At 41.0% G+C, this 13,139-nt stretch overlaps 1 protein-coding gene across 1 annotated transcript in view; it reads left to right on the top strand.

The window, feature by feature from the left end:
* The first annotated feature begins 3,875 nt into the window (after positions 1 to 3,875).
* The window catches only part of LOC118765303 (beta-1,3-galactosyltransferase 1-like), a 24,682-nt gene continuing 15,418 nt past the window's right edge, over positions 3,876 to 13,139 (top strand). Inside the window, exon 1 of the mRNA XM_036507027.1 lies at positions 3,876 to 4,116. The gene's annotated coding sequence lies outside the window, so the exon portion shown is untranslated. The remainder of the gene's footprint in view (positions 4,117 to 13,139) is intronic.

Genomic DNA, 13,139 nt, shown 5'->3' with positions numbered 1-13,139 from the left:
TTCTTCTGATTCATTATCAAATTCTACTTTTTAATCAATAAAGTACCAATCAACAGAATTGACTAACCCTCTCCCCTTGAAACTGCTGGCCTTGTGCCAAAATTTGAAACCATTATTTTAGACAGCATATTTGAAGTATCGTTAGAGTATTGTAAAAATACCTTTGGTATTTCTTCCAGACCTTTTTAAGTCGTGAGTTCAAATACCATTGCAATAGACTTTTCCTTTCACTCTCTTGGGGTTGATAAAAAAATATACTTGTTAAATACTGGAGCTAAGGCAATTTAAAACTATTGGCCTTGTGTCAAAATTTGAGACAATTTTATTATTAACAAGGGTGAGCTGGCAGGAGTGTTAGGGTCAGATAAAATGCCTATGTTTGAAGGCCACAGCAGTAACAATAAGCATTTCTAGTGCCCATTTTAGAAATGCTTATTTTTATTGCTGTGGCCTTCAAATTTCAATGAGGTCAACTTTACCTTTCATCCTTTCAGAGTTGATAAAATAAGTACAATTAGGGTACTAGGTTCGATGTAATCGACTAGATCCCCACTCCACTCCCAAATTTCAGGACTTGTGCCTATAGGAAAAACAAAGAATTATTACTGTTGTGCATGTGCTAGTAGGGTGCCAAGAGCACCATCCGAGCATGATTGTTGCCAGTGCAGCCAACTGGCTTCCATACCCATGGCACGTAAAAGGGCACCATTCAAGTGTGATCGTTACCAACGTCGCATCACTGGCACCTGTGCCAGTGGCACGTGTAAAAAAATTCGAGCGAGGTCATTGCCAGTACTGGCTGACTGGCCCCCATGCCGGTGGCATGTAAAAAGCACCCACTACACACTTGGAGTGGTTGGCATTAGGAAGGGCATCCAGCTGTAGAAACTCTGCCAGATCAAGACTGGAGCCTGGTGCAGCCATCTGGTTCGCCAGCACTCAGTCAAAATCATCCAACCCATGCTAGCATGGAAAGCGGACGTTAAACAATGATGATGATGATGTAGCTTGTTTTTCAGGGATGTCCCTTTATTTACTGCTGCAGCTGCTTCTCTGGAATTTTGCTTCAGCTGATCCACAAATTTATCAATGATTTTAGCTTATCTTTTCTGCCATTTACTTTATTTTTCTAAGAGGCTGTTGGAGCTTTATTTCCTGGTTGTGATAATTTTGCTTTGCTATTTCAAACATTTCCGTGGGCTCAGTCCGAAAGTGAAAGGCAGTGAAGCATGATATGCCGTACGGACTCTGAAAATTGTTGAAGAGGAAATGGGGTGGAATAATCACAGGACTGGAGACATATAAGAAACTCCTTTGAGGAATTTTGTGTGTGTGTGCGCATGTGTACATGTATATATATGTATGTATATATATATATGTGTGTGTATGAGTGTGTGTATACATGTATACAAGCATCTAGAGATACCTGGCAATTAACGAACGTAGTGGTTGTATATTACTCCTTCAAAGATGGTTTAGAATAATAAAAGACAAAACAAAAAAGAACTTTGATAGATTTGTACTGGTGCTTACCTCATCTCATTTCCTATATATTACATCTCACTGAGAGAATTTGTTATATTTTACAACATCAACATACAATGTAAATATATTACAATATATCATTTTTTTTTGTTTTTGTTTTTTTTTATATATATTTCACTGATAACTAAAGTTTCATATTTTTTCTTCATAATTTCTGAATAAAATCTGGTGAAATCAATATGAATTGTATGTGAATTTTGCTTTCTTTATATCATATATATGTATATGAGGAATTAAGATAAACCAAGTTTATATTTTTAGTTCATACATTTCACAATTCTGGTTGTTTGGAATCCTGCAGTCAAAGTTCTTTTGGATGCTCAACCAAAGTGGTTAGGCATTAAGTTATACAGAACTAATGTGTTTGTGTGGGTAAGAAGCTTACTTGCCAGCCAAGTGCATTTGGATTCAGTCTCACTGTTGGTATTATACAAATGAGACAGAGACAGGCAGAAACAAGGAAAATGCCACTTGTATTTGAACACTATACAAATATTCTTTTAAAAAAACTTTTCTTTTAATTTTTCTGAAGTTAATGTTGCAGATTAAAAGGTTACATGCATCACAGAACTCCAGCAGCCTGGTTCCCTCATCATTTCTGGTGCCAATTCCATGGCCACCATGTACCCCAGCGATATCAGAAATCAGAACCAAAATCGAAGTCGATCAACATCAATGGAAATTGCAGCTGTGATACCAGTGCTGGTGACACGTAAGCGAACCATCCAATTGTGGTCGTTGCCAGCGCCGCCCTGACTGGCCTCTGTGCCGGTGGCACATAAAAAGCACCATCCAATCATGGCCGTTGCCAGCCTTGCCTGGCCCCTGAGCCGGTGGCACGTAAAAAGTACCACCCGACCGTGGCCGTTGCCAGCACCGCCCCGACTGGCCTCTGTGCCGGTGGCACGTAAAAAGCACCATCTGTCCATGGCCGTTTGCCAGCCCCGTCTGGCACCTTTGCGGGTGGCACGTAAAAAGCACCCACTACACTCACGGAGTGGTTGGCGTTAGGAAGGGCATCCAGTCATAGAAACACTGCAAGATCAGACTGGGCCTGGCACAGCCTTCTGGCTTCCCAGACCCCAGTTGAACCGTCCAACCCATGCTAGCATGGAAAGCGGACACTAAATGATGATGATATATATATATATATACACATATATGTATATATGTATATATATATATATATATATATATATATATACACATATATGTATATATATGTATATATAATATATATATATATACATATATGTATATATATATATATATACACACATATATGTATATATATGTATATATATATTATATATATATATATATAATATATATATATATATTATATATATATATACATATATGTATATATATATATATATACACACATATATGTATATATATATATATATATATAACACACATATATGTATATATATATATAATATATATATACACACACATATGTATATATATATATATATATATACCACATATATGTATATATATATATATATACACACACATATATATATATATATATATCTCCATGTATAATATCCGCATACATTCACGCACTTCCATCCATGTATATACACACATACATTACATCTTATAAGTGTATATCTTGTTTTTGAGTACATAACAGTTATATTTAATATACTATTCTCCATAGATTGAGTTCCATATATTTAAAAGTTGTTTTTTTTTAAAGCAGTGGGTGGGTGGGGGGATCTGTTTATGACAAATCCATTAGGTCTGCTATTAAGTAACTACAAGTTGGAATGAGTAAAAGGAAAGAAATAAAAGAAATAAATATAAGCAATAAAAGAGAGTGGTAGGAAGTAGCAAATTAACAATAAATGAAGTAATTGGTATCAAGGTATAAATTTCTATAGGAATATCCTTTGTGTTCTGTTTTTAATCTATATTTGATATATTCCCTCTCACCTGTCATGATCTGATATATACAGGTGCTTACACTTAATCAAGCATTCACTCTAAATTTACAGTACCTATTATATATATATATATATTAAAATTAGTGTATGTTTTTATACACATAAGAGGTGACCTTTAACAGGACACCTTACATGCTAGAAAGGGCAGTTAAAGCCCAAACCATGAATAAGAGTAATTTCAATGGGAATGAAAAATAAAAACATTTCAATAGTTACCCTTTTACTAGAGTTTCTGCATCAATCTGCAAATAAATTAATTTGCCATCCATGCTTCTTCAGTAAGGCTGCTAAAATTAATGCATATTTTTGCAACACTGAAGATATATGTGTTCCATCCATATACATTGAATTGTAAACACTGTTACAATCGGCAGTATATATATATATATATATATACACAAACACATTCACACACTCACACCATCTTGAACTCCAGTCTCAAAAACCACAGAACCATGACAGACTAACCCAGAAAAAGAATCCTTTTGTTTCCCCAAACTATTCGAAGTTAGATCATGTGACTGGTCCCTCCCAACCAAGATCCCACTCTATTTATAAAAATAGCAACGATCATTGTGAAACACACATACAAGGCAGTAGACGAAGGAAAAAGGTTGGTCATTCCCCTAAAATTCTTATAAAAAATTATAATTTTTGATGAACTTTTGACTAAGCAATACACACTTTCTGCTATCAAATTCTGTCTACAAATTCTTTCTGTATATTTGCTTATAAACAAATATGATTTCTGATTAACTTATAAACAATTATGAACTTATTTTACTTGCCTAATTTGAACACTTTTATGTAAACTGTTTAAACACAAAACCTCTCTTAACATTTTCTTATCCTTGTCAAAGATTCTGACACTGTATTTTAATACATCTTTGTTAACTAATTTTTAACACTGCAGAGGCTACACAAAACCATCACTTTACTTTTGAAAATCTTTATTTAAAAAAAGTGAAACCATTCAAGTCAATAAACATTTTTAAAAGACATCTGCATCTTCAAAACCTCTTCCCTTTATATTTTCACTCATGTGGTACCGTCCAAATATATTTTGTTATGTATGTATGTATGAATGTGTGTAAGTATGTATTATGTGTGTGTGTGTATGTATGTATGTGTGTGTGTATGTATGTATGTGTTGTGTGTGTGTATGTATTTATGTATGAATGTATGTGTGTGTGTGTGTATCTACTACATATCAATACTTTCAACTTATGATTCTCTCCCTCTTACATATTTTCCAAATGTAACTAAACAATTAAACATGAATAATTGTGTATGTGCATATGATTGTGGGGTACATGCGTATATATACATATGTGTGTTTATGTGTGTATGTATACATACATATATCTGTATGTTAGTGAGAGTGTGTTGTGTTTGTGTGTGCCTATCTATATGGTACGACCACACTTGGAATTCGCATCATCAGTTTGAAATCCCTATCTTGCTCAGAACATTGACCTCCTGGAATCTGTTCAGAGACGTGCAACCAAACGCATACCCTCCATCAGACACCTACCATATTCTGAGCGCCTTGTTTCCCTGGGCATGGATTCACTGAAGCTCCGGCGTCTAGCGACGGACTTGGTAAACGCCCACAAGGTTATCAACCACCTCACCAATAACAACACTGAACACCTTTTTCATCTCCATGTGTCTAACACACGTGGACATGCCTACAAAGTCAGAAAACAACACAGCTCCCATGACTTTCGGAAACATTTTTTCACGCTCAGAGTTGCTGAAGCATGGAATAAACTGCCTGCGTCAGTTGTTGACTGCCATGACACTGCATCCTTTAAGGCCCTCATGCTTTCCGAAATCCGCCGAAACTACACCTGATTATATATGCACTTTAGATGAGTTGTAGTGCACCTGAGCACTGTACACAATGTTATTATTATTATTATTATTTTTATATATATATATACACAAATATGCATTCTTATATTTCATTTCCACAAAAATTAACCCCTCAACTCCTAACAATTTTTACACACACTAAATAATATACTTTCTTCTTCCTTACACTTCTAGACATATATGCACACGTGTTGAATTCATGATTTAATTTAAATGTTAATATGCACAAATACATTCATAAACGTACACATATGTGATTTGTAACTAAGTATATATGTATGTAAAAATAGACACATACTTATCCGTGTGTGAGCGTAGATCTGTATGTGTATATCATCATCATCGTTTAATGTCCGTTTTCCATGCTGGCATGGGTTGGATGATTCGACCAGGGTCTGGGAAGCCAGGAGGCTGCACCAGGCTTCAGTCTGATCTGGCAGTGTTTCTACAGCTGGATGCCCTTCCTAACACCAACCACTCAGAGTGTAGTGGGTGATTTTTATGTGCCATTGCATAGGGGCCAGGGGAGGCTGGCAATGGCTATGATCAGTTGGTGCTTTTTACATGCCACCGGCACAGAAGCCAGTCAAGGTGGCGCTGGCATCGGCCACGTTTGGATGGTGCTTTTTACATGCCACCAGCACGGGTATCACAACTACAATTTCCAGTTAATTTTTATTTTGATGTTGATGTACTTGACTCAATAGGTCTCCTCAAGCACAGCAGGTCGCCCTACAATCCAAGGTAAGCACAGCAGGCCGTCCTGCGATCCCAGGTCCTTTGGATGGTCTGGGGCTGCTATGTGAAGCTGGTGCTGGAAACAGCCATGAACTCTCGTTATTTGTTGGGTCTTCGCAGTCACAGCATATGTCCAGAGGTCTCGATATATATAAATATTTGTGTGCGATGCGAGGGCATGAGCACACACTCATAATTGGACAGGTATGCATGCGCATATGCATTTATGTAAGTGCATACATATATTGTTGCATGTGTATGTGCATATGTGTATGTATGCATGTGTATGTGTATATGTGTGTGTGTGAAGTGGCTGTGGGGTAAGTAGCTTGCTTACCAACAACATGGTTCCAAGTTCAGTCCCACTGCATGGCACCTTGGACAAGTGTCTTCTATAGCCTCGGGCCGAGCAAAGCCTGGGGTCGACTTGCTCGACTAAAGGCGGTGTTCCAGCATGGTAGCAGTCAAATGACTGAAACAGGTAGAAAAATAAAAGAATTCACACACACACAATGTGTATATATATATATATAACAAAGTGAAGTTGTAAGGTATCGCACGAGTGGAATTATATATGAAAGAAGGTTTGAAAATGCAATTTCAAAGATGTTTATTCATTGACTGGTTTCACTTTTTTAGAAAAAGATTGTCAAACATGAAATGTAAAGCTTTGTATAAGCTTTGTTGTGTTAAGTACTGGTTATCACAAAAGTATTAAAATACTTATATACATTCTTTGGTTATAATAAGAAAATGTTAAAAACAGTTTACAAGGAAAAAATCTTGAGAGAATATTAAAAAGTTTATTGAAAATATTAGGATTTCATTAAAAATCATGTTTGTTTGGAAGTATCTATATATATACACAGAAAATTATAAGTTCAAAAAGGTCATATTTGGTGGTATATATAATTTAAATTAACGATAGACAAAACATGTGCCTTCTCGCACATAAACACAGTATTCACACATATACAAACATACGCAGACGCAAATATTGAAGTACTAAATGGCACGTCAAATGATATTTAATCGTGTGGAACATTTTACATGCATATCAATATTCTAAAGTTGGACCTACTATTCCTTATCCTAAAGCTGCTTCAGACAACTAGGAAGGGTTCCCGACTCGTTTCACCGTCTGCTTTCAATCTTGGATTGTGATTCGGTTCAGCCCAGACTCTCTCAGATTCTGTCTGCTGTTGCCTACTCCTACAAGGATTGCAGCTGTTTTTGTTCCTGATTTATTTCAGATTTGTCCTAGAGCCCATAGAAGATTGTTTTTGGTCAACCATCTATCATGTCAGCTACCTACAGATCGAAACTGAGATCTGCGAGAAGGGCTTCTCATCAGGATGATGGTCCTACCAACGGTCATCTCAACGAGTAGTTGCTGTTACTCAAACAAGAGGTCGAGCACCTAAAGTCTGTTGTTGCTCATTTACTGAATAAACAGTCTCCTATTGACGCAGAGCCACCCTTGAATTCTTCCCTGGTGACGTCCAAACCGAAGGGAACAAAATCGAAGTGCCAAGGAAGGCAAAGGAACCGGCGGTCGTTTTCGCACATGATCGTTCCTGTTCGGATTCTTCCTCATCTGCCTTTTCGGTCCCGGAGGTTCCCCAACCTAATTTGAGGAGCGTAGACTCAAACCCACCTGAAGACCGTTGTTCTCCCCAAAAGAAGAAACGTAGTCAAAACTCCAGTGGGGCAGATTTAGCTATGAAACCTGATCACGATAAAATCTGTTTGGATTCTCCCTCACTTGTCCTTCCCATTTATGCCATTGCTCAACCAATTCTGAACGATCTTGATGTGAGTTCATCTGGGGAGTGGTGCTCCCCCAAACCGAAGAAGAGGCAGTGCAGTTCCAAACCAGGCGGGAAAGTTATGACTACTAAACCCATTCTGATCGACCCCACAGGCCGACATAAGTCTGATGGCTATGAAACCACCCTTTCGAAATCATCCAACGAAGAATCGAATGCCGCAGCTCAAAGTAGAGAACAGAAAGACCATTTTGCCCACTCAAGATCAGCAATCATTTATGGTAAAGCTGAATCCACCTGTGATACAGGCATAAACCGCCTAAAAGAAGACATTAATTTTGTTTCCATTTTAGTTGGAGAATTGTTCTCTGTCAACGAAAATGTCAGTATCCATAAGGTCGTTCGGCTAGGAAGATTCCAAGCGAACTCAACCTCAGGCACTAGACCACGCCCAATAAGAGTAATCTTTTCTTCCGATCAGGAGGCTTCAACCTTTCTGAACAGAGCTCAGACGCATGCCTGGGAGGACCCCAATACTTACTGAGAGAGAGAATTCGCCGGAGAAACCTAATATCCGAACTGAAGATGAGAAAACAGATGGGAGAGAAGGGTTTACGCATCCAAGATGGACAAATAATCAAGTCCTACCTCTGGTCGCATGCTGTAGTGCTGACAGGGAAAGTGAATTGAGGGCGAACCGAAGTAAAGTAGATACCCCCGTCAACGATGCTATCTCTGATACCCCTTATTCTGCTTGTTCCCCAACTCCCGTCCCTCAAACTTCACAGCTCAGCATTGTCTATACCAACTCGTGCTCCTTATTCCCAAAGTTCAGCGAACTATTTACACTGGCCATGCGTGACTCCCCTGATGTGATAGCTATCACCGAGACTTGGCTGACTCCAGCAGTAAAGGACTCAGAAATCCACCTACAGGGCTACGTCCTCTTCAGATGTGACAGAGAAAAAAGGCGGGGTGGAGGTGTTGCTGTGTATGTTAAATCTGATCTCAAACTGTCCAGCGGTATTCTACCCACTAATGCTCAACCTACAACAAAATTCGATGCCGTCTATTGCAAGCTGAGCCTGTCCGGGTTTTGCCTGCCCGTGTTAGCTGTCTACAGGCCGCCTCTTGCCGACCCCCAGGACGATGCTCATTTACTCGAAGCGATAAGATTCGTTTCAGCTTCTCATGACTGTTTGATATTAAGGGACTTCAACGCTCCCACGATCGATTGGCCCGCATCAATTTGTACATCATCTTCCCGGTTCGGCCAGGCCCTTCTTGACGTGGCTGAAGATTGTTTTCTATCGCAACATGTTGAATATCCGACAAGGCATCGGTCTGGGCAGCAGCCATCTATGCTAGATCTGGTATTCTCCCGCTATCCAAGATCAGTGTCAGACGTATCTGTGTGCGCCCCTCTTGCCAAGAGTGATCATGCGGTCCTGAAGTTCATCATGCACACAACTTTTTCTACGCCCACGACTACTTCGCTGCCACGTAGAGTCTTCTCTGCAATTAATCTTGAAATTCTAACCGAGGCTTCCGCGCTTCTGGACCGGCGATCCCTGATGACGTTGTCCTCAGTTGACGAACTATGGTCATCCCCCAAAGCATATGTAATCTGGTTGACTGACCAGGCAGTTCCCGTTGGGCTTCCCAAGAAGAAGAAACACAAGCCCTGGGTGACGAAGAAGGTTAATCGAGAACTTCGACTCAGAGATATTGCTTGGGCTGAATTCAAAAATCTGGATTCGACTGCAGCTTTTGAGGTGTACAAAACTCAACGAGACCGAGCCGTGAAAATTGAAAAGGAAGAACTTTTCAGATATGAATACAAAATCGTGGCAAACGCCAGTAGCAATCCAAAAACCTTCTTTGCCCATGTCCAACGGAATTTCAGCTTGAACAACCAAATTGCAACGTTGGTAGACTCAACAGGCGTATCGATTGAGGACCCTTATCAACAGAGTCAATTATTTGCCGAGGCTTTTTCAACTATTTTCAAACAAGATGATGGTCGTGAACCCCCTCCATTTGATAGATCGGTACCTCCAATGCTTCGATTGGTCATCACGCGGGACGAAGTCAAACGCGTTATTCAAGGCCTCGATGTCAACAAAGGTCACGGCCCTGACGGCATACACCCACGGGTTATCAAAGCGTTGGCTCCGGTCATCTGCGAGCCCTTAACATGTCTATTCAATATGTCATTGGCGACGGGTATTATACCTGCGGACTGGAGAACAGCGATAATCTGCCCAATTTTCAAGAAAGGGAGCCGCGAACACCCGCTTAACTACTGACCGGTTTCCCTTACATCAATAATCAGCAAGATGTTCGAAACCATCCTTAAGAAAAGTATGATGCTCCACCTCCAAAACACAGCCTCTATCTCTGATTCCCAACACGGCTTCGTGCCGAAGAGATCATGCTTGACCAACTTACTGGTAATGGAAGAATTAGTGACGCGCATCCTCGATGATAGTGATGCTGTTGACATCGTTTTATTGGACTTTGCCAAAGCTTTTGACTCGGTAAACCACCGCCTATTACTTGTCAAGCTTCAAGCATATAGTTTCCATCCGGATATTGTACGATGGGTTGGTGCCTTCCTCTCAGATCGCTCCTTCCAAGTCCAAGTTAATGGTTTGCGGTCCGACGTCTCCAGTGCAAGCAGTGGCGTGCCTCAAGGCTCAGTGCTTGGGCCCTTATTGTTCTTAGTCTTCATTAATGACTTGCCCGACGACCTCACGCAACACACCCTTCTATTTGCCGACGATGTCAAACTGGTCGCTCCTCGCGGTGATATAGAGGATCTTCGTCGATGCCTCCACCAAATTTGGAGGTGGTCTAACGAATGGGACCTGTGTCTGAACGTGTCAAATTGCTGTCATCTGCCTGTTGGCTCTCCTCCTGCAACTCAACTTGATTTCGAGCCGGATCGTCTGCTGCTGGAGAGGACCGATCAGGTAAAGGACCTGGGTATCTTGGTGGATTCCTCCTTTTCGCCTTCGGCCCAGTGCGTCCATGCTGCCAACAAAGCACGCGGAATTCTGTTCTTGATTCGACGGTCATTCGGAATGCTCACAGCAGCCATATTCCTACCGCTCTATGTCACGCTGGTGAGACCCATATTGGAGTACGGGATTCAAGCCTCTTTTCCTTATCTCCTCAAAGACATACAGAATCTCGAAAGAGTCCAGAAGCATGGTTCATGGTCTCAAGAATTTGTCCTACGAAGAAAGGCTGAGGACGCTCGACCTTTATTCTCTTGAAAAACGCCGCCGCCGTGGTGATCTCATTCTCGCTCACAACATCATAAGCGGAAAGTGTAACCTCTCGAAAGAGCTGTTCTTCACTCCTGCTCCAGAGCGTCGGCTGCGGGGTCACTCCGAAAAGCTCTATCTGCGACGATTTCATCTCAATCGAAGGAGAGGGGCTTTCTCCGTCCGGGTTGCGGATCCGTGGAACAAGCTGCCAGACGAGATGATGAAGATGCCGACGACCGCTTTGTTCAAAGTCTCCCTTGACCTCAAGTGGCCTGAACTCTTTACATGAACACCACCCTGTACATAACTCCATGTCCCCCTATATGGCCTTGCTTTTTGCTTTTTGAGCCAAAAAAATTAACTAACATATATATACACAGAAGGAGATATATTTAGGAGTTTACAAAGAATTTGAGATGAACTGACCTGTTTTACCATTTTTCGTTTTCAGAAAACGAAAAAATGGTAAAACAATTTTTTCTTATCAGCTTCCCTTCTGGTTAAAATAAACCTGCCTCCTAGCTTCCCTTCTGGCAGTCTGATACAATTCCCTGCTACCACCATTCTTCCAGTCCTTCCAAACCTGTTTCTTTTCTCTAATAGCTCTGTCAACAACATTGTTCCACCACCATGTTATTTTGGGTCGAGAGGGGAATTTGCACCATCCACAGATCTGGTCAGTGGCCCTCAGCAGGTTGTTCCGTAGAAACCTTCAGTTGTCTTCCACATTGTGTGAAGCTATATCTCCTTCCATTTCGTCAAAGACTTCGAGTAATATGTCTCTAAATCTCTGTCCATTTGCAGGATCTTTAAGTCTCCAGACCCTTCTTCTCCTTGCTTTTCATCTTCTGGGCATCCATTTAGCCCTGATCCTGAAGACACTCACTACCAGTCTATGTTGTGGGGTACATTCTTCGCCTGGGAAGGTTTTGGCATTTATAAGCAGCCATCTTTCCCTTTTTCTGGTGAGGATGTAGTCAATTTGACCAGTGTGTTTGCCAGAGCAGTAGGTGACTAGGTGACTGGCAGGTTTTCTTAAGTTAGTATTGCAAACCATAAGATCATTTGCATCGCAGAACTCCAGCAGCCTGGTCCACTCCTCATTGCGGGAGCCAAAACCGTAGCCTCCATGTACACCATGGAAGCCCCCAGCATGTTGTCCAACATATCCATTGAAGTCACCAGCCACAAAGAGAAGGTCCCTGTCATTCGTCAACGTGGTAGTCTGTAAGAGGGTGTCATAGAATCGGTCTTTTTGTCCATCGGGTAGCCCTGGCTGAGGGGCATAGGCCGAGATAATGGTTGCTAACCCATGATGGAGCACTAATCTAATCTTAAGTATTCTGTCGCATACTCTGACTACCTTATCTACCCATTTCTCCGCAAGAAGTATACCCATGCCCCCGACCCCGTCAGTGTTTCCTGTTCAGAAAATCTTGTACCTGTGTTCTTTGCCCGTGAGGAACCTAGCAGAACCTCCTCTCCACCTTACTTCTTAGATACAGCACATATCGACACATCTCCGCTCAAGCATCTCAACAATCTCACCAGACCTACTTTTCAGTGTGCCGACGTTGAGAGTGCCAACCCTGAGGGTGTGGGAGGTATGGGCCCTAGAGACCCTGAGATGGGGGACAGTGGCGTCATGTACCTGAAAAGAGAGCTTGCATTTGGCAGAATTCATAAACAAACAATAGTCTTAAGTCCAACCTGCTTACACTACACTATCATATTCTGCACTGTATGGTCACTACCTTATATAGTAGGGATGGGGATGGCGTACAGCCTTTAGAAGTGTTCATGGGAGACAACCAAAGGATGACAAAAAATAGGGATCCGGTGGAGGGATTAGAGGGCAGGGGCACCGCGAACTAGCAAATATAGACGAGCGCATCTCCAGGGTACGTATTCTTTCGGTGGAGGTATTAAGAGAGACAAATAGAGGTGGGATTTGAGTGGTATAGTTAATTTAACGA

The sequence above is a fragment of the Octopus sinensis genome, linkage group LG11, assembly GCF_006345805.1.
Source record: "Octopus sinensis linkage group LG11, ASM634580v1, whole genome shotgun sequence".
Lineage (NCBI taxonomy): Eukaryota > Metazoa > Mollusca > Cephalopoda > Octopoda > Octopodidae > Octopus > Octopus sinensis.
This window is presented reverse-complemented; position numbering and strand designations above follow the sequence as displayed.